The sequence below is a fragment of the Ceratotherium simum genome, chromosome 10, assembly GCF_057802395.1.
Source record: "Ceratotherium simum simum isolate JZ-2026a chromosome 10, ASM5780239v1, whole genome shotgun sequence".
Classification (NCBI taxonomy): Eukaryota; Metazoa; Chordata; class Mammalia; order Perissodactyla; family Rhinocerotidae; genus Ceratotherium; species Ceratotherium simum.
In genome coordinates, this window is record NC_141909.1 from 7,370,959 (window position 1) to 7,394,096 (window position 23,138).

Genomic DNA, 23,138 nt, shown 5'->3' on the forward strand with positions numbered 1-23,138 from the left:
ACCGCCCGCTTAGCTGGTCAGCATCCTCTCCTTGGTGAGCTCGAGCGGTGCTGGGATCACAGAATAAAATATCTGGGTGGCCTTTGCCCCAGCTTTTCGCTCCCACAACTTTGCTTCTGGTAGAGTACTTATGTCTTTGACCACTGGGAAACCACTAAAAAGAGAGAAACTTGAAAGGAACTGGAACTTTCTGCGCAAATCTCTTTGAAAGTTGCCACCTTCCAGGTTAGCTTTTAAGTCCAAGATATTAGGAACCTGCAAATAAAGAAAAGCTTGCACACTGAAAGATCACTTGCTAATTGTTCCCTCATGGGAAATAGAAATCTGGAATTCCAGAAAAAAAAATGGCATTATGGTTTTAGGAATTAATCATATGATTCCTGTACATGTTAATGTCAATTGCGGAAGGGCAACTGCAGGAAACTCCTGAAATTATTGAAGCAGAAATAAAACGATCCCCCTGGAATCTAAGGCAAGTGAAATTATTGTTATAATTTAAGAATTTTCTTCCACTTTATATTTGGAAAGTGCTTTATAATAACTTATGTTATCCATTCCCAAACTACCTGAAAGATATGAAGGCAAACATTTTTATTATTTTAGTTATAATTTATCTTTATAAACAGCATTCTTGCTCTGTTGTAATTACAAACATTTATTTCCACAGGGATGGAAAGATTATGCTCTGCTGCGTCTGCCAGGTTCAACTGTCAATACAAAATAGAGCCTGGTCAAGCCACTTTAGCTCTTTAGTCAACACATTGAATTTCAAGTAAAAAAGTAAGTTGATATTTGAGCTGTAAATGCAAACCTTTATCAATACTCAGGAATCGTAATTGTGGGAGGTTACTACGAGAAACAAGAAAAAGGTATATAAATAAAGCTTAAGAATTTACACGCCTCACTGGCAGCTACTCTTGCAGATATAACTCTGCAAAACTGGACACAATTTGCAAAGAATCCTAGCTCACATTTAGTAACCTATTACTCTGGGCCAGGGCTTGAGTCTGAGCCAGCACACGAAGAGGACCCGTAGAGACTGAGCGGCCGTGTATACAGGAGCGTGCTGAGATGCAGCAATTTCCTTCCTCTGCTTCATTGAAATGTAGTGCTTTAAAGTGACTTGTACACATGCTCCACGTCACCAAGATACGAGTGCAAAGCACCTCTCCCTCCCCTGTACAGTTTGTTAGGCAGCAATTTTAGTTCTATGTAAGTGAATTCTTAGTCACAAACATTAAAAACCATCTCTGGACAATTTGAGTGGAAAAGGATTTTATTGAAAGGATATTGGATTTCACAAATGCCTAGGAAGGCCAGAGAAACAGATTCTGCACATGACAGGGAGACCAGAAGACCAGGGGCAAGAACCAGCCAAAATTGAAACTTCAGGGCAGTGAGGGCGCTGGTTGAGCCACTGACGAGCCTCGGCTGGCGCTCCAGCCTGGAAAGTGCCATCTCCAAGGGGTCTTGGTTGCCCTGCCTCTTTGCACTGCTAGCTGCTGGGGCAGCTGATTGGCAGAGCCTAGGGTGCAAACCACAGCCCTAACTGGGGCATCTGTGGTAGGAGGAAGGGGTTTTCAGATGCAGGGATGTACAATGTATATTTTCTTTCCATCAATGAAAAGTGGGGTTTCTTAATTTATATGCCAAATATATACATGGGCTCCAGTGAAAGAAAAAGTGTCACGGCTGAGAGCTGAAGAAATCCTTTGATCACCCATGCCAAAGGAAATGATTTCTCAAGAAAGAAGTGAGCTTGGTCTATTAGATGTATCCTCCCGTCTTTTTCATAGTCCTAGAAATCTGAGTTCTTACTTATATGCCTTGTTTCAGAGGCCATTACTCACATTGTATTTTATGATGTATGTCTGATGCATCATTCAAACGTTGTTCAGCCGTGTTAACTGAGTCTCCAGAGGCAGGTCTCCTGAGATTTGTCAATTGAGTTTATTCTCCAACCAAGTTGAATTTCAAAGAGGCATTACTGAAATGAAAAATTTCCAAGAGAGGGATTTTTTTTTAAATTGTAGTAAGAACATTTAACATGAGATTTAACCTCTTAATGAATTTTTAAGTGCACAATACAGTATTGTTATCTATAGAGACAATGTTTTACAGCAGATCTTTAGAACATTTTCATCTTGCATAACTAAAACTTTATACTGATTGAAAAGCAACTCCCCATTTCTACTCCTCCCAGCACCTGTGGCAACATGGAAGAACCTGGAGGACATTTTGCTAAGTGAAATAACACAGTCACAGAAGGACAACACTGCATGATTTCCCTTATATGAGGCATCTAGAATAGTCAAGCTCATAGAAGCAAACAGTGGGATTTATATTTGTAAAGAATCTCCTTCCCATTTAAAAAAACTTTTTGAGGGATATTTGCTTTAGTTGATCATGATTATAAGCCACTGAGAACTCCCCAATATAGCATATCATTGAAGTCACGGTGTGTGCATAAGTATTGGATTGATGCTACAGAAATATGAGTAGTAAGATGCTATATGAAAAAGAGAAAGTGTGACAATGAAGTTGCTGCAACATTTTTAAAAAAATGCTTTACCCTGACTGAGATCCTTGGACCAACCTATTTCAACTTTGAAAGGTGTATTAATATGTAAAAATTTTTAATATAAGAAAAATAAATTTGTTGCATCTGTGCTACTCCCTAAATGAATAAGAATTTAGTATAACTAGTTAATTATTATAAAATTAATTCTTGGGGCCGGCCCGGTGGCACAAGCAGTTAAGTGCTCACGTTCCGATGTGGCAGCCTGGGGTTTGCCGGTTCGGATCCCGGGTGCCCACCGACGCACCGCTTGTCAAGCCATGCTGTGGCAGTGTCCCATATAAAGTAGAGGAAGATGGGCACAGATGTTAACCCAGGGCCAGTCTTCCTCAGCAAAAAAAAAAAAAAAAAAAAGAGAGAGAAGGATTGGCAGATGTTAAGGCTGATCTTCCTCACAAAAAAACTATAAATAAAATTTAAAAAAATTAATTCTTACCATGTACATCTAAATTTTAAATTAATTTAGGAATTTTCTGGAAATATAACTCATTTGTATCCTTTAAATTAATTACTTAATATAAGTTTATTTCTGTTTTAAACAGAATGATTGCCTGTAACTTACTTTTAATGTAAGGCATTCAAACGCTGTGGAATTATTAAGTAAAAGTTTATGCTAAAATACTAGCAATCTGTTTAATCTCTCAACAAATATCATTTGTGATGAACAAAATTAATCACAAAAACTTAGATTTAATGATATTTCTTCACAATTATGGATGAGAAATAACCTAAAATGCAACATTTCTTCATTTTGCAACAGTAGTTTTGAAGCAAAGTAATCCTAGGAATATATTTAGCAACAAGAAGAAACCAATTTCAATAGCATGCTGATTTCATTCTGTTTGAGTATAAATAATAGAAATAACAATGGCAATGTATTATTACACAGCACTCTTTAATTTTTAGACTTAGTGTATCTGTTTTTTCCTCTATACTATCCCTATGAATTATTCAGGAAAGGTGTTACTTTCACTTTACAAATGGAATAATTGAGAACTCAACAAATTATGTAATTTATCTCAGGACACAGGGCTGATTAGCGGTAAAGCTATTACCAAAACCTCAAGATTACTTGGGATATTCTTTTTCAATTCTGAGATGCCCTGGGAAGTTTGGAGATTTACGCCCCTCCCCGGGATCCACTGTTGCATATGTAACTCTCAGGCTTTCTTTGGGAGTTTATCCTGATCATACAGATTTCTTGTTAAGAGAGGTTTTAATAGAGAATTTAATTTTAGGCTATTTCCAGACAGTCCCTACCTGCTCAGGGTTCCCAGAGTCACACATGTGATGAGAACACTAAACAAAAGGAGAGTCCTTGCCCTCCTCCTGCTCTGGGTCACCTTTCCTTCAAGGAACCTAATTACTTACTAAGTGTGGACTCATTGGAGTGGGGAAAGCAAGCTAGGGTTGCATTAGGTCCAGGGTTAAAAAGAATTAGGTGATTATTACAGTTCCATTTTAGAAGGCAAACTGTTTTCAACTTATGTCAATGATCATTTATTGAACAGCCACTGTGTACCAGTAATGATTTTAGACATTTTGTGTGCTTAAACATCTAAACCTGAGCTTTCCAGACTTCTTGGTATCATGGTACAGATAGAAGGTGATAAGGTTGGCACAGCACACGTGGATGAGTTTGTGGATAGAGGGCGCCGGCCAACAATGAAGGATCAGGATTTCTGCAGCAGCTGCACCTGCTCCCAGCTGGGAGCTGCGCCTCAAGTCTGCGGCCGTGATGCTCAGAAGGGTGATCTGCCAACCCGCAGCAGCCGCACGTGGGAGACTGTCAGAAAGACACAATCGCAGGCCCACCCCAGACCTGATGAATCAAAATCTGTACTTTAACAAAAACCTGCATGATCCTTATGCACACTGAAGTTTTAGAAACACTGTTCTAGTCAGCGGTCTTCAAATTGTGCTCCTAGGACCCAGGCTCTAGTAAATTATCAGAAGATTCCAAAATGCACCCAAGTCTGAGAAACAGTAAGGAGATTTTAAAAATACTGATGCCTGGGTCACACCCACGGAGATTCTGTTTTGTGTGATTCAGGGTGTTTTTAAATTGCCTCAGGGGTGTCTTATGAGTGGCAATATTTTGGAACAAAGGCTCTAAGCAAAGCTATGAGCTAGATGTTAGTCTTCTTTTACAGATGTGGCAACTGAGAGGCAGAGACACAAAAAAGACTAAGGAAACTCAATTTGTGGATGGTAGAGTCGGACTTAAAATTTAAACCCCAAACTCACTTATTCTGTATAAAAAGTGGTCTGGGCTATTATCTTGCACAGCTTCCTGAGCACGTCAATAAAATTAATATTAATTAAAAATATTTTTTTCTGAGAGATGTCGCAATGGAGAAAAAAAAAAGAAAATCTATTGCTGGCTACTATGATAGAGCCACAGCCCATCAAGAAAAATGTAAAAAGAAAACAAAAGCAAAAACATTTCATATAGCAATTCTTTTTGTGGTTGTTGTTCTAAAGACATTAAAATAATTCTATTCTTTCCTTCATCATTTTTAGTTTAATATGACTACATTAAAAATTTTGTTCTATTCATCCATGTACATACATTTAATGTTAGATTATCTCTTTCCTTTCTCATAAATGATCTGTATAAATTATGTAAAAATCAATCCTAAAGATTTGAACCCAGCCTTTCAAAGGCCATTTATATATTTCAAACACATTTTTAAAAACTAATTTCTAAAAGTCCAATTTCACGTGTGAACCAAATTAGAGAGGTTAATTAGGAGAAGAACTCTGAGCTTACAGTTATATTCATCATTAGAATTTGGATATTATTTCAAGTGCGTCACTCTCTTTAATCTCCGCAGCTGAACCAATTTCACAGCTCAAACTAGCCAGCAGGTCAGTCAGTGAATGGATACTGACAGAAAGGACCCAAGGAGAGGCAAAATGATAGACTCATCTCTTTGAGGCACAGAAACAGAATATTTGGAATTAAAAAGATATAGATTTAAATCTCATCCCAGCGGGAAACCTTGGACAAATTGTCTAATCTTTCTGAATATTTGCTCCCCATTTAATAACTAAGTAAAACAATATGTACTGAATAGTTAGCAGGATGTGGAACATTATGTATAAAGGCTTTGGCAGATTTTTCCTGATCCTCAGTGTTCTTGGGGCTAATATGACAATATGAAGACTTGATGTCAAGAATTAAGATTTGCTTAGCAGCTCTGGTGCTCTAGACACTCTTCCTGGAGTTCATTTACCCCAACTCACTGAGGCTCTGTGAGGCCGGGGTGAGTTCTGGATTTGAATTCAGGTCTGTCTGCTTATAAGGACTTTTCCCAGCATCAGGATTTCCTAATTTTTCTCAAGTGCTTCTTGCAAGGCCAAGTCATGTATGAGCTACAGCAACTCGTAGGAAAAGTCATTTACTGATGGGTCGGGTTCTAGGAGCTGTGCTGGGCAGTAGGACACAAAATTGACTAAATGAGGACTGATTATCATTCAAAAGGAGTTTTAGCTTGGAGAGTGTATCAGTCAGGGTTCTCCAGAGGAACAGAATCAATAAGAGAGAGGGAGAGAGAGGAGGCAGGCAAAGATTTATTTATGGAATTGGCTCACATGATGGGTGGGGACTAGCAGGTCCAAACTCCATAGGACAGGCCAGCAAGTTGGAAGCTCAGGCAGGATTTCCAGGGCACTGTCTTAAGGCAGAATTCCTTCTTTTCCAGGAAATCTCAGTCTTTGTGGTTTTTGCTCTTAAGGTCATCAACTGATTGGCTGAGGCCCATCCACGTGATTGAGGGGATTCGCCTTTATGTAAAGTCAGCCTACTGTAATTATTCATCACCTCTACAAAGTGCCTTCACAGCAACGTCTACACTAGTGTTTGACCAAACAACTGGGCACACTTATGTTGTCATAAAATTGATAGCCCCGTTATGTTGACATAAAATTTACCATTACAGAGGGGAAGGTATGTAAGTTGTAATGTAATTTTATTTGATAAAGGCTTAAATCAAGGTCTATGTGTCTTTCTTTTCTTCTGAGTTCATAGTCATCTGTCTTCTTAATTCCTAGAACATTCAGAGTCAGCTGGGCAACCTAGCATCTGGTAAAGACTTGGCATATTTTCCAGTTGCTTTACTTTTTGTAATATTTTGTTAGGAAAGCTAACTCAATGGATATTTTTAAAAAATTTTGTCAGTTGACAAATATCATGGTGTAAGCGATTCATCTAGAATGACAAGAGCTCAGAAAATACACTGCATTTTCAAAAATATTTTTCTGATGTTTGTTATTTATTTTGTTATTTGTGCTCTCTGGAGGGCCACCTTCTTTTCTATCTAATATACCATGTCCCTACAAAGAAGTTATTATTACTAATTCAGTGGGATAAGAATTCTGCTAACTGGCAAACAGGCCCAATCTACTTGGTATTTCATTTAATGAAGAGCCATTTCAATTGGTTGAGTGAACACTTACAAAGTAACCAGTTTCCTTACACTGTACTTGGAGGAAGTGAAATCTAGGCAGTTCTTCTCAAGTTAGAGGGTGCACTGGAATCACTCGGATGGTCTCCTGGGCTTCCCTCCTTGAGTTCCTAATCAGTCAATTTGGGGTGAGGTCCCAGAATTTCCATTTCTAACAAGTTCTCAGATGATGCTGATGCTGCTGCTCCAGGGGCCACACTTTGAGAACTGCTATTCTAGTGCTTAAATGTGGTCGCACGAACCAGATTACTTGGAGCTTTAAAATCCAAGTTCCACCACTTCATAGCTCTTTTACATTGACCAAGTTATGTGACTTGTCTATGGCTCAATGTCTTCATCTCTATAATGGGGTAAATAACAGCACGCTATATTATAAGATTATTGTGATAATAATAAACAAAGCAGTCACATCATAATGCCTGTCACATGGTATAATCACTCAATAAACTACAGCTATTGTTCCCACAAACGTCTCTACGATTTTGTAGGTGAGAGAAATATTGTAAATTCTCTTACGTTTTAATGGCACTTGCTCTCTACTTGGTAGCCAGCTTCCATCTAACATCAGTTTATCCTGTGCTCTCCCTGTCCTGAGCTAAGTCAACCACACTCAGGGCCTAAGGCACTCTTTCAGTGCTTCTCATGTAGACGTGAAGGGGAAAAATCAAGAATTTATGAAAAACTACAAAACTCAAATCTCCTTACATTTTTTTAATTGGAGCATTTATTTATATCCCAGAGGCACATATGGATGAATGCAGTGTTTTTTCGCAGTTAATGTTATTTATTTTAATCTTTGCTTTCTTGCTGTAGCCTTGTTGTTTTCCTTTCAAATACCCCTTGGAGTGTTTCTCCAAAATTGTACAAATATTGAAGGGCTCAGAAATATTTGCTCTTGGATTGATTTTTTTTCTTTAAAGCAAGTAAAGTAAAAAATATTATTAGTTCTATTTACTACTTAGAGTTATTTTCATCATAAACTTAATTTAAACTCATTCTTACGTACAAATAGAATGAGTTATATTTACTGCCTGGGTTTATTTTCATCATACACTGAATTTAAAATCATTCTTAGTTCATAAATTAGATATAAGAAAACTTTTTTTGTACTTTTTCTGTCCTCCATTTGCCTTAAACTTCCTTAAACGAAACAAAACCCCAGGCAAAATTTCTGCCTGGAAAACTTGAGAAGTTGGATTCGTTCCACCAGTTTCATGCACTTTAATTTGGGTTCCTTATCCAAGATAGTCTAGAATATAAGCATTCTTTTAAAGAGATCGCTTTGGAAAATTCACCTAAACAAGTCAAAACCAATGGTTTCCTTACAGAAAGAACCCTGGGGAAAGAATTACTCCATGGGTGCATCTGCTACTAGTTTTTTATGCTTGATTGCTTGTCAGTTGGCAGAAATCAATGGTTCTCTTTACACCACAGAGGAGTTGAGGAATGGAGGCAGACTTACCAGTACTGAGAATGTGGATTAAACATTTCACTTCTGCTTCTCCAGCATGTGCCCCGAAAGCACCACTTGGCTCAGAATTACAAAGGACTGCATTTAGCAAAGCTTTAATTTAAAATAGACACAGGTGACAGCTCTATTATTTTTGCATGTTCTGATGCACTCACAGCTGTTTTTATTTATCTCAGCTGTATATGCCTGTATTTGTTGTAATTATTATTCTTGGATGTAGTTACAGATAAATATCTCAAATGCCTATCAAGGCTAAATTAAATTAAGGAAATCACACTTTTCACCCTCACCCCCTTTGGCCCTGCTGTGCTGAGGGAAATAGCAACAACTTAAAATTCTGAGCCTCATTTCATCTCCTCTCATCAGAAATGCTTTCCAAAGTAGTCCTAGGTTCCTGATCTATTCCAACTCAATACCCTACTGGCATTTCTTCCTTTACATTTAACACAGCAAAAATAATTTCTTTCAAAGTTTCTTACGTGCACATAAAATAGTTTCAAATTAATTTTGACTGCCTGGAATGTGAGAAATTATTATGTGCCAAAGAATAATGACATGATCCATTTTAGCTCTTCTCCTGGTTTCTTCATGGCAGTCTGGGTTGGGGGTTGAACTCTGGTTTTTTTGTTTGTTTGTTGATATTTCACCTGTGGTTCATTCACTGTATTTAACATGTTGGATCAATGGTTTCACCATTGGTAATGTAAGAGTCAACATGGAGGAAATCAGTGAAGGTCTGGGAAATTTGGAAGAGGGGAAAAGGGAAGTAATAAAATGAGGAGGCAGACTGAGAAGCTGAAATAGCAGAATTTTTTAAAGGGAATATGATTTGCAAAATACCTAGAAGATTGCACATAAAAATGTAAGGAAGATACAATATTATTTGTCTCCCCAATTCATATAAATGTTTCTTTTGGAAAAAATAATAAATCTGTTTGCAGTGGTGGCCCAAGGTTGGTTTGCTTTCAGATGGGAAGACAGTGTTTTACCTTTTTTTTTTTTTTTTTAATTTGAAACAAGACCAGATATGCAACTTTGTAGAGGAGTTGGCTGGCTTATTAGTCAGAATAATGGCCTTTGCAACCATGGTGACAACATTAACTTCTCCTCCTCTTGAAGTCTGAGTAAGTTCATTAATGACAAGGCAGCCTGGAAAGAAAAATTGCATAGCAACTACTACAACAATATTTGCGAGAATTGCACAACTTCTCAAGAATGAAGGAGAGAAAATAGTCAACATACTTACAAAATGAAGAAATATTGACTAGGTAAGCAGGTAATAAATGTTGGAAATTTACATGTTTCTGCCTAATAAAGACCATGGAAAGAGAAATACCTTAGTTTTAGCAAAAGAGAGTTATATAATACTAGATTTCTTTTTTATTGATTATCCTGTTTATTTAAAAAATATTTTCTATTACTTTGGTTTATCACTTTAGACATTGATACTCTCTCTCCAGATATATATCTGAACTGGATGTCTGATTATGACTATTGAAGAACTCAGGGCAAATGGTACTGCTAACAGCTGAGTCCTTTTCGAGGAAGATCAGTGAATTGATTTTGTCTGGCTTACAGTCAAGGTTACTGTTGACTAATTTGCTTTTTCCTAACTCAAGCCTTTTTGGACTTTTTTCCCATTCATTTTAAGGGTCTCTCTTCAGAGGGACATGTTATTTTCCTCAATACAAATCTTTGCCTGGCGTTCACTCTCCTCTAATAAGCAATATTCAACCCCAGTCCTGGTACACGTACTTAACTGAGGAAATCAGGCTTTGTGATAAACCCTTGGAAGTGAGATGTATTTCTGGGTTTGGACCTGAAGAGAGTGTGATCGTTCACTCAGCCACTAATTTCTTGCCAACACTTCATTAGTTAAAAGTACAATGTTTTAATTCCTTCATTTGTAAATTTTGGAGATGTGGTACATGACAGGTGATAATAGAGGTTCTTAGCTGCAATGTTTATTGAAATATTTGAAGATATACTTTAACACATTTTAATAATCATTGAGGGTGCCCCTTAATAACACTAAATCTTTTCAATGAAAGCTTTTGAAATTATATGAAAGTCAGAACAAAGTATTATTTTTCATCCATCTTATTATAAAAGCTTCCCAGTGTTTTCAAACAAGTACTAACTTTTGATTTTAATTCAAGATTAATATTTTAAGACTTAATAAATGGAGGGATCCATATGTTGAATTCTGTCCCATATGAATGATTAAGGGAATGAACTAAAGTTTCTTTGGTCCTATAAGCCTTTATCTTTCCTTATCTCCACCTGCCACCCTCATCCTCTGTCTAGAAAAGCATTGACTTTGACCTGGGAAGAGAAACAAATTTCATTATTTCTTTTGCCTCTCCTCCCACTTCCTGCCAAAAGACATGTCTCAGCATAAATTAGCAAGCCTATTTGTTTCTTTATCTTGTAACTACTGCAAATCTTCTAACTCCTGAAATAGCCTACCATGTAGCGTTGATGGTCTTTCAAATTATGACTAGTAAATCATAGTCTCTTCCTTTTAATATCACCATTAAGTTGATATTGTTTATAAAAAAATAGTTTTTAGTTTGATTTGTGGTCAATTATTGCTAGTAAGGTTATTTAAGACATATATGCTACAGACCTTTCTTCTGCCAAAATGAAGTGTTTACAAAAATGTTTTTTGACCAAATCCTTTATGGTGAAGATCACAGTCTGACAGAGAAGTATCTCCCTTGAAAGGATTAGAGCCTCCAGACAGATACAAATAAGATAAGAAAAAGTAGACACGTGTTAAATCATGGAACAGCAAAAGGGGATACTTTATGGAAATGAACTCACAAGATAATAATTTGAATTTGACAAGGTGATAATTAAAATCCCCAGATAGATTTCTTCCACATCTGTATGCCTTTCAGAAAAGTTGGTTAGCATATTAACTACTGCTGGAGAATACTAAAAAATATTCATAGGATGTAAAACTGCAAATTATTATTCATTTCAATTTGTATAATAAGTGTAACAAAATGCAATGCATGCAGTATTACACAAGAGGGACTAAACTCTATTATAGACATTTTTAGAGCACAGGCAGGACCCTTAGGAGACAATTTTTTCCTGAAATATTCAAGACATTTAAGTATGAATTACCACTTTTCACAGTCTGAAAGAAATTTTTTATATCTTCAATGGTCTTTAGAGCTAATAACTTCTTATTTTGAATGACTAGACTAATTTTTTAATATATGTTTGAATAAGTGCACATAAACATATGCATAACATATATACATGTGTATATGAATAGATAATTAGTGTAACCTATATATTTGACTTTGTGATATTTTTCCTCTAGAAGAAACTGTCAATTTTTTGACCAAAAGAAGAGGGCATAGATGTGTGATTTAAAACATCAATAACCACCATAAGTTCTAATTTTAAATAATGACCCAACATATTAATTCTCTTATTCATAAATACACTTTAACTTAGACCTTTATATGAGAAAACATTTTTAATATGGTGATATAAAGATATTGTCTGAAATTTTGAAGAACTGTTAGTGTGCCCACATACTGTGGGTAGTAGATGTCACACTTGATAATTTCTTTGAACCTAGGTGATCTATACAAAGAATATTTTCTGTCATATGGAATTTAAAACTAAAAAATGAATAGCTATGCAGAGAGATGTATTACCATTTCCCAACTGTGAAAAAGCATAGAAAGAACCACGAAGAAAGACTTGCTGAAATACATCACTTACATTGATTACATTTTGTATATATAAAACATTATTCTCATGGCTTTGAAAAACTTACCAGTTTCAAATATGTCGGGGAATATTACAATGGATGCAAGGACCCTTCGGTCCATAGTCAATGGGCGATCGCCTATGAAACCTGATGTTCTCCATCGAGAATGCTAGTTACAGCAGGAGAGAGAAGAGACATGGTTACAAAAAGGAGGATCATTTGAGAGACCAACTTTAATGTGAAATTAGTTAGAGTGGGGAAAAAAAGATGATTTTGGAAAAGTCTTGACAAGTCCTCCCAAAGAAATTAAGCTCTATTTAAGAAATTTAATGAAAGAGAGAGCAAACAGAAACAAGAGTATGGGGGAAGACTTGAAGATGATCGAAGGATACATTTGTCGAAGGAGGACATTTTGACAAGCAAGAAAGAATAGGAATTTAAAATATAATGTCACAATTTCAAGGAGTCTGCTCTTGCAGATGAAGCAAAATCTCTAGGCACCCCAAACAACGTAAATTATATGTGCATTTATGCAGAGACGTGAGATCACACAGCTGATGCTGCCTCTGGAGGGGAGAGGAACGCGGAACATTGTCTGCAGGTGACTGGAAAAGACTTGTCAGCCTGCTAGACTCCATGCGGTGCTCAGGGTTCTGGCGCATGGAAATGCGCCGTTTATCCTCTTGGTGAATTAATGGGAAACAGCCTCTTTGCTTCTGTGTTTTGCAGTTCATACTTTATGTCTTTTCATTTTTTTATGCAATTTTATTTTTTCACTAGGCCAGGCACAACTAATTGTTGATCTCCACCGCATTACCACCATCATCCACTGGCCAACTCCTCAGAGCAGCCAGCCCATTAAGATTTCCCTAGCAAACAGGAAAGGAAAAATCAAAATTCACCCATTCTAGAAAATCATGTGTCTCTTGTCATTGGCATGGCTGTAGGACACCCATTTCTCTAGAGCCGTAGGAGTGTTCTGTTGGTATAGCCAGAGTAGAATAGCTGTCTATTGTATAAATGGATATTAGTCTTGAAGAAGATATGTTTTTGGAGAAAATAAAACAAGACATGATTTTTTTTTTCCTACTTCATAACTCTTCATTTTTCCGCATCTCCATTCTCATTTTTTCTACTTAGGACATTGTTTTCCCTGAGCCGCATTTTTCTCTAACTCCAATCTGTGCTACCTCTGAAAGATAAAATCTGAGGTTGTTTCTTTGCTTCAATCCTTTTGGTGTCTCCCCCCTCAGTGCCACCTGCAGGATCTTTCAGAGCCCAGTCTTGCCTCCTTCCAAGCCTCTCTCTGCTCTCAACACTCAGCCTGGTTCCTCCAGAGGAAAGTTTCTGGTAGACCTGAACTATACCCGGAGGAGATTTTAAGAACAAGTTTTACAAAAGTTCCAGCATTTTGAAGCAAAAAGCTATTTACTTATTTTCCCAGAAGTATATCACATTCTAGGGAATCCACCTGTCAGTTTACTAACACTGAATGATCTCAAGATTAACTGTTTTTCTGTTTTGGTTGTTTTGTTGTGAGTGGGAAAAATAAATATAACTGCATAGGAAATGTAAATATTTTTCTCAAAATAATTTAAATTAAGCTTTGCTGAAAGTAATTTTTAATAATTTCATTTGTGTGAAATATTCAACTTGTATGTTACGTGTTTCTTATTTTTAGTCCTCTGATTTTTTTTTTCAAATCTTAGATATTGCTATTATTCACTCCTCACTTTGTCCCCGATGCATATGTGCATAAAGACAAATCTTTCCACTCCTATCTATTTAGCAAAATAAAAATACAATTCTTATATTTTATCCCAACCTTTGGGTATTTCATATTTTTCTATTTTTTTTAATTTGGCTGGTTCGAATACCTTCTTGTATATGATAAAAACCACCATCTTTCACTGTAAATTTGACTCTGACTCAGCATGATACTGCTAAAGGCTACCACGATTACCCGAGGTATTCTGGTGCCTTTGAAAGTATATGGAAGGTCAAACACAGGAATGGCTAATGGAAGAACTCATAAGATGCCAAAATCATTTCTTGGTACTTTTGAACTTGTTCCCAGGAAATAAACTCATCTTCAGCTTTCTATGTTTTATTTAAAGTACCTATCCATCTTATCTTTAAACAGCCTCTTCTAATCTTGACAGAATTGATCATTCTAATGCAATCCTTCTTTGCTATTTCACCTGTGGCTCTGTTTACATGGTTTTGTGCAGACAACCTTTCTATAAGAGTAATTTTACTGTGGATGGGCTCATTTCCTAAGGAATACAGAAAAACAAACATCCTCCCTTTTGCTGGAGGAGAGTGTTTGCAGTTATCATCCAGAGAGCATTTGATACTCACCCACCTTTGTTGGCTTCCATCAGCCTATTTGCCTCTGAGGTTTCTTAAATTAGTCAGACCCTTTTGCAGCTCTATGACTTGAAACATTTTGCAACAGAAGATCCTGGCTGAGACTAGACCTCCCGATATTTCTTGGACATATCGATGACTGGAAGTAAAGAAAGACCACCAAAATAGCCAGCCAACAAGATTCCTTTTCCCACAAAAATAGGTTGAATTCGCCATTGCAAATTCACTGTTTCTTTGTTTTGAAAAGGAAAAAAATGAGTTATTTGGTTGTACAAAACAAAACAAACATTTTTCTCAGAAACATGTCATTTTGAAAAAATCGGAAACGAAACATACACCACGATCTGTTAAATATTGTAAAAGGTGTTCTTTATTGTTAGTACAATTCCATCTTGGCCACTATTTATTTTGGAAAACCATTTACCCCTCTCTGGACACTACAAATAGCTTTCTGATAATAAATCTGACAAAAGTCTTCCATTGGTAATTTGGCCCTTACAGTATAGCCAAAAATCTGAGGGCAAGGGGGAAAATGACCATTACAGAAACCCCTGTGGAGGGCGCTGAGCCTATGAACTCTTAGAGCAGTCCTGTGCCTGTGTGATGTCCAGTCTACTGCTGTCAACTCTTCACTCCCTTCAGTAATAGGACAACCTTCCACTCCCTTTACCTTGACCTCACAGAGCCTCCAGGAGTGTATGTTGATTGCATATCCCTTGGCATTGCCTTTGGTCTTGGTGTCCTGGTCTTGCTTCAGCCATTGGCAGTTTAGCAGACATGATGTGAGTAGAGGTTTTAAGTGAACTTCTGTAATATGTCTTGGCCTTCTGTGCTTCTGCCATTTGTCAGAAGAAAAACATACTCCATGTCACCATGGGTCCCAGAATGAGAAAATAAATGACCCTGAGCTAAATCTAGCCCATAGCCTAGAGTCACATCCAGCCAATCCCAGTAGCCTCTGGCTGAGCCACAGCTGACCAGCAGAGCCATGAGAAAGGACTGCCAGTTTGTTGTTGCAAGCCTCTGAGCTTTGTGGTTGTTAATAAAGCAGCATTATGCAGTAGAAACTTGAATAATTCAATGCTTTCTACATGGATGTCTATTCTGTGTCCTGCAAGCTTCTATTAAAGTCATGTCCAGTGAAAGGCTGATTTTAGCTGTGTGGTTGGGGACAAAGGGACAGGGTCCAAAGTTAAAGTGATGCTGCATGGTGGGAGGGAGCAGCATCTCCACAAGGAATCCAGAATAAAGAAAACAAAGGATGAGTGTGGGAAAGTGCTACAGGCTTCTGGATCAGATGGCTTGCCGATGGGCAAGCAGCAACTATAACATACAGTTGTGGTATGTGTAAGCATTTTCTAGGGATTCTCAGAAAACCTTGGGGAGAGAAACCCCATAAAAGACTAGATTTTTCTGCCATAATACACAAAGTGACATGGGCTATTGCTGTTTAGGCATTAAAGGGAAGCATGACCTACCCCTGAAGGCTAAATAAGTGTGAGACACCTGGTTTACATTTACATAAATCTTTGCACAGGACAATTCAACCTTCTAAGCACAATACAAAGTAGCATATCTAATCTATTAAGCACAGTGCCTCTTAACTCATAATATAGAGCATATAGCAATCCCACCACAGCCGCCAGCATTTATTGAACTCTCCCTATGTACCAGGCTGGGCAAAAAGATTTTGCAAGTTTAAATAAAATTTAAAATTTACAGACTTTATGAGATAAATCATTTTACTATCTCTATTTCACAGCTGAGTAAATTGTGGCTTAGAAAAGTTTAACATCTAGACTAAAATCCAGCAGCAAAAATGACTATATAGTTTATTTCTTGCATAACATGCCTTTTCTATTCTTTTTTATCCTACTGCTTACATCTGTGACTTCTAAAACATTGTGCACTCTTAAAACAAGATGGAGCCCAGTATTTGCAAAACCTTTATATATATATTATACAGTACATGTTGAAGATTATATTACATATGTAAAAATTATATATGTATATGAATTCCAATAAAAATTAGTATATGGTTAGAAATTAGACAATAGGGCATCTCATCCTTGGAATGAAATCTACAATTAATATATTTTATCTGAGGACCAAGTACCCGATCTACAAAGGCCTGATGCCATGAGGGCAGAAGACTTCCTTTGTAGCTATCTACCACACACGTCATTCTTTTCTTTCTATTTTTTTTTAGGAGAAGTATTTACCAAAATTCAGCCAGGGGCCAGCCCAGTGGAGTAGCAGTTAAGTTTGCACATTCTGCTTTCAGAGGCCTGGGGTTCACCAGTTCGGATCTACTGACCTCTCATCAAGCCATGTGGAGGTGGTGTCCCACATAGAATAAGTAGAAGGACATACAACTAGGATATACAACTATGTACCGGGGCTTTGGGAAGAAAAAAGAGGAAGATTGGCAACAGATGTTAGCTCAGGGCCAATCTTCCTCAAAAAAAAAAAAAATCAGCCCAAGCTGAAGGAGCTTTGTGGAGGTGAGATATGCAAATGTGCCCCAGACAGACAGATTAATCATATCAATAACAAAAGTCAATTGTTAACCTTGAGACACATTAAAAAAATGAAAATCCTCAGGCTAAGTAGGTGCATAGAAATGGCGTTTTATCACTTACTGACCAGACAGTTGCAACTACAATCCTATCACCTAAAAAAGAAGCCCTCTTTTTTTTTTACTAGCAAGTCAGCTTTGCATCTGAACAGGTATTTACAAATGAATTCTTTCCACTTATTTTGTTTTACTTCACCAGATGCTGAGTTACTATTCATCTGGAGGAAAGTGAATCATAATTCAGAAGTAATATTCTCTTTTTATTAATGGTTTTAGGATATAGGAAACATATTTTCAGAGTAATTTATAAAAATTAGTAAGTAATCATTTAATCATTAGAATTCTGCCTAAGACAATAGCTTGAATTTATAAAAGTAAGGAAGGGTCAGTCAGTAGTATCAATCAAAAATGCCGTGTTCAGGGGCTGGCCCGGTGGCGCAAGCGGTTGGGTGTGCGCGCTCCGCTGCGGCGGCCCGGGGTTCGCTGGTTCGGATCCCGGGCGCGCACCAACGCACTGCTTTGGTGAGCCATGCTGTGGCGGCGACCCATATAAAGTGGAGGAAGATGGGCACGGATGTTAGCCCAGGGCCGTCTTCCTCGGCAAAAAAAGAGGAGGATTGGCGGATGTTAGCACAGGGCTGATCTCCTCACAAAAAAAAAAAAAAAAAAAAAAAATGCCATGTTCAGTGTACTGCATTATAGTCTGTCAAAATGGTGAAGAGAGATGTTCATTACTATTTGAGATAAATTAACATCTTTGAATTTTTCTCTAAATTCACTTGCAATTCAAAACACTTCACAGGACTCTTGCATCTCCAGGGATTTTTGTTTTACTGATGAAAATATTTCACAATGTAGCATGTACGTGACCATAAAACTTGCAATAATAATTTAGAGATGGAATGTTAGCAAGCAAAAGGGAGCATTTTGATCGCCTATTGTATTAATTTCTACGGCTGTGTGATGAATTACCGTGAAACTGAATGACTTCAAGCAGCATGTGTTTATCAGCTCACAACCTCCTTAGGTCAGGAGTCTGGGCACAGCTTGGCCAGATCCCGTGTTCAGAGTCTCACAGGCTGCAATGGAGATGCAGGCTGGACTGCACTCTCATCTGGAAGTTTGACTGGGAAAGAATCTGTGTCCAAACTCTTTTGGCTTTGGCAGAATTCATTTCCTTGTGGCTGTATGACTGGCCTTTTTGCTGCCTGTGGTTGGAGGTCCCCATTAGGTCCAGATGCTGCCTGCAGTCCCTAAAGCCCACCCAGAGTTCTTTGCCATGAGGACTTTCCTAACATGACCATTTACTTCATCAAGCTGCAAGAAGGTCTCGACTCAGTCAGCCAGGATGGAGTCCTGTGTAATGTAACCTAATCTCTGGAGTGACAGCCCATCACCTTTGCCATCACCCATTGGTTAGAAGCGTCCCAGCTCCTGCCCACATTCAAGGGGAGGAGATTATAGAAATGTGTGAACAACAGGAGGTGGAAATTGTACAAAGATGTGGACACCAAGAGGTGGGCATTATGGGGTCACCTTAGGGTCTGCCTGCCACACTTCTGCATTTGAATGTAGCTTCTCAGAAAGACTGTGGAATTGAATAAACATACTATAAGTCTATTCTAAAGTCTCATTCTAAGAGATAGTAAGTTAGCGGCTCACTATGACACATTGATGTTATCGGTTAACATGTAACCTGGGCTGGAATATTCTACTTGAACATCTGCTGGTATGTCCCTATCAGTTGATAACATTAAAACTCTTCCATACTCAAGAAAAGGTAGATAAGGCCTCTGTTTTCATAGAATTTGCTTTCAGATGATAATAACCACTCACACTTATGAAATTTTACATGTGCCAGACAAAATGCTAATCACCAAAAACTTATAAGCTGGAATTCTGGTTTCCCAAGCCTCACTCATGACAAGGAGACTTGTTCTTGGTAAATCTGAGCTAGATCTGCTAGATAGGGACAAAGGTTTATAAGAACCATCAAGATTGCCTGAGAACTGTGGATACTTAGTTACAGTGTCTGCAAAGCTTATATCAGAAAAGTCTAGCCTACTTGAAAGTTAAAAAAAAGAAGACTCTGATCTGTTTATACGACTTTACTCAGTAGAAAAACCCATCTGACTTCTTTGGGGGAAAAAGCATTCTTAAAAAAATTACAGATATTAAAGATTCTTTCTACAAAACAATTATTGAAATATTACCTAATAGCAAAGGCCCAGCAGACCTGATTCAAACCTAATGTGAACATTAGGTGCTTTGAAGGAATTAAAATGACTTATTAAACCTCATTTCTCAGACGAAAAAACTGAGGCACTGTGTTTAATTACCTTTCCCAGGGTCACAGAGCAGAAAACGTTGGAGCAGAGATTCAAATTCAGGCACCTGATGTCAGAGCTCATGCTATTAAGCTTGATATTAAGCTTTATCCACTTACAAACAAATTTTACTCTCTCTATTTGGAAAAAATCTATTTTTTAAAAGCCAGCTTAGATATTCCCTTCCACCAAAAATGTCCTGAACACATCAAATAGATAGTTACTCACACGGTCCTATGGACACTGCCCACTATAACTGGGCTCTGTCACATTCTAATGCAACGTGTGTGTTTATATAGTTTGTCTCTCCTGGTGAGCAGTTCATTTGCTGGAGCATGACTGTGTCTTAAGTGTTGTGTTATTCCTCGCAAATGATGTAGTGCATCGGGCATGGGAGGAAATTAATCCTGATGCTTTTTAACTTCTATCAAAAACAGTCAAGCTGTGGTAATGAAGAGTGGCCTCTCAGTTTGAGAGAGGACCATTGTGGTATTTGAAACAGGCTTGTAGCCTTGGGGGTTCCATATTGAGTACATTTTCTTCATAGTATTCTAAGGCCTGATGACTTGGTCTGATCTTAAGCCTTTAAAGGATGAAATTAAATGTTTTCCACTTTTCTGGTGGAGTAAGCAGGGCTTTATTGTGCTTCCTCAATCATTGTCACACTAGTCATCCCTTCTAAAATGAATTTGTTCTGGAAAGAATGGGTCAGAGGACTCTGTGAAGAAATATAATGGTAGAATATTTTGAAATAATTGTAAAGCAAAACAGATAATTGTGTTTTCAATCTCTTTGAAATATATATGTAAAATGTTATGTGCCTGAGGTTGAATAAAAAGATAAATAGGTATAGTCACTATCCGGTAATGTACCAATTATAGATAGCATTGTGTGTACATGTTCTCTATTACACAATCAGAAAGGGAAGAAAAAGGATTATAATCATTTTAATAATTTGATTTGCTTCATTCATCTTTTGAGTTATCTTTTCATACAATTAGATGCCATGTTATTCCTTTCTGCAAGGTAGAATGCAATGAGGAAGAGAATGTTTTCATATTTATCAATGTTGACAAGAATATTATGAATAAAAAAAGAAGGTAGGCAAGTTGGGGGTTGGGGAAGAGACAAACGAAGATGACCTGATTGAAATTATTAGTTGCCAGAAAAATATCTATTGACTTTTTATGTTTTTAGAAGTACCTCTATTAGCTTCCAAAAATACAGCTGTTTACAGTGATTGATAAGTTCCCTGGCTTTTAAGCTTATTCACATCCATTAGTTCTGCCTTTTTCCCCTGTTAAAAATCTGAAGCTGTCAGATTGAAGTAGCGCGATCAGCTAATGTTCTTGCCAGATTCAAAGCGTGTCCCCAGGGGTGGCAAAAGTATTCTAAATCTCAAGAAATGGCTTTTTAAATGTTGCCTGTTGACATTGGTCATTCCATTTACTCCATCGGAAATGCCGAAATAGATATCAGGCAATTATAGGAACAGCATTTAACAGGACTTTGATGATCAATTTCCTCTAAATATTTCATTTTTAGACCAAACACAAGCAGATATTTGAAACTCACTCCTTTTTACACAAGACTTTTACTTAAAAATAGTACATAGCTATATTTTCAAAATTAGTTAAATCATTTTCTAGTTTTCACGTCAAATTTACTGATGATTATGTACTTCGTTCCCTCTAGTATTTGATTATTATCTTGCAAACCAGCTTTTCAAAAAAATTCTCCTCTAATAGTTTAACAGTTTCTGCCTTCTCACAGTTAGATATATTTTGTATGAACAAAGGGGAGAGGTTTCAGGGAAGTAAATGATTTCTAAAATGTAAATTCCAAAAACACAGAATATTAAAAGTGATTGCCAGTGTCTTACAGAGTACAGAACTCAGAAGCCCTTGTTATAAAAATATAGAACAAATCACATTATCCCCTGGCTCCATCAGAATATTGTTATGTAAATTATATCAGGTTAAAAAAAAAAACACACATGATGGCCTTAATAAAGAACAACAGCAACAAAAGTCTCGGGGGGAAAAGAGGGGGCCCCCAATGAGGAATGTATATGTAAATATACATAAAAGGAGCCCGTCCACGTATTGATTTGTGAAATGTGGAAACTGACTAATGAATAATTGAATAAACGTAAGACTAAGGGCATTTTCAAAGCCAGCTGGCAAAAATGTGTCATTCCCTATGCTCCACTGTCTTTCACGGTTTTCCTGCTCTTGCACCCTTACCTCCCTACATTCTCCTCTCACTCTAATTCCCTGGTGCTCCTCACCCAGTACTCTGAGGCCTTACAAGTCTTTGGGCTTGGATGATTAATTTTAATGATATCACCTCCTGGAATATACTGGAAATGTTGAGCTGTAGTGGAGAGCGGAGAGGGAGGAAAGAGAGGTGTGTGAAAATAGTTGATACTGAGGCTGATGAAGCTGTGAGCACAGTCATATACATGGATATACTTTGCACTACATCTTATTCATTATATGAGTTAAATAAATGAGCACATTATACTGTGAACATATGTCCCTATACTGGTCAATGGAGGAACAGAGTGGAAGAAAAATAAATACACAATTTTGTCATCAGTTACTTGGAGAGGTTTCTCTGAGGAAGTGGCATCTCAGTACATCCCTAAAGAATACATAGAAGTTGACTAGATGAGGCAGGTGAGATTTGGGAGAAAAGAGTATTCCAAGCAGAGGGAGTGATGTGTGAAAACTCAGAAACAAGAAGAGCATGACTAGTTTGAGGAAGAGAAAAAAACTCAAAGTAGAGAAGAGAGCATTTGAGAGATAAGGCTGGAGAGCTGACCGGTGAGGTATATTTAGGCCACACTAAAAATCCCCAACTACATCCTTGAAATAATAAGGAACCACTAAAAGTTTTAGGAAGAGCCACATGTTCTGGTTTGCCTTTTTAAAAGCCCATTCTGACTTCTGTGTGGAGAATAGCAGATAAAGAAGCTAAGAATGATGCCAGGTGGAACATAAGAGGTTTGTTTGTGTGGCCCTTGTTAAAATGAGGTGATGGGTGTGTGTTCATTTCCTAGGGCTGCCATAACCAGATACCACAAACTGGATGGCTTAAGAAAAATAATGTTGTTTGGAAGAATAGAAGTCTGAAATCAAGGTGTTGGCAGGGTCATGCTGTCTTTGAAGGCTCTAGAAGAGAATCTGTTCCATGCTTTTCTTTTAGCTTCTAGGGTTGCTGTCAATCCTTAGCATACCACGGCCTGTAGACACATCACTCCAGTCTCTGTCTCCGTCATCACATAGTATTCTACCTATGTGTTTTCACATTATCTTCCTCTTGTTTGTCGGCCTCTGTTTCTCCTCCTCTTCTTATAAGAATACCAGTTATATCAGATTAGGGCCCACCCTAAAGACCTCATCTTAACTAGTTACATCTGCAAAGATCCTATTCCAAATAAGGTCACATTGACAGATACCAGGGGTTAGGAATTTAACATTTCTGTTGGGGGGACATAATTTAACTCATAACAGAGGACTTTGAAAAGAAATGAGATGACAGATAATTGAAAGGAACCATGAAAAGATTTTTAAATATATTTATGGTGGTAGAATCAACAGGACT

At 37.4% G+C, this 23,138-nt stretch overlaps 1 long non-coding RNA gene across 1 annotated transcript in view; it reads right to left on the bottom strand.

The window, feature by feature from the left end:
• Nucleotides 1-587: 587 nt before the first annotated feature.
• The window catches only part of LOC147916051 (uncharacterized), a 72,781-nt gene continuing 50,230 nt past the window's right edge, over nucleotides 588-23,138 (bottom strand). Inside the window, exons 2-3 of the long non-coding RNA XR_015553373.1 lie at nucleotides 12,321-12,423; nucleotides 588-1,987 (exon numbers count right to left, since the gene is read on the bottom strand). This is a non-coding gene — a long non-coding RNA (uncharacterized LOC147916051). The remainder of the gene's footprint in view (nucleotides 1,988-12,320; nucleotides 12,424-23,138) is intronic.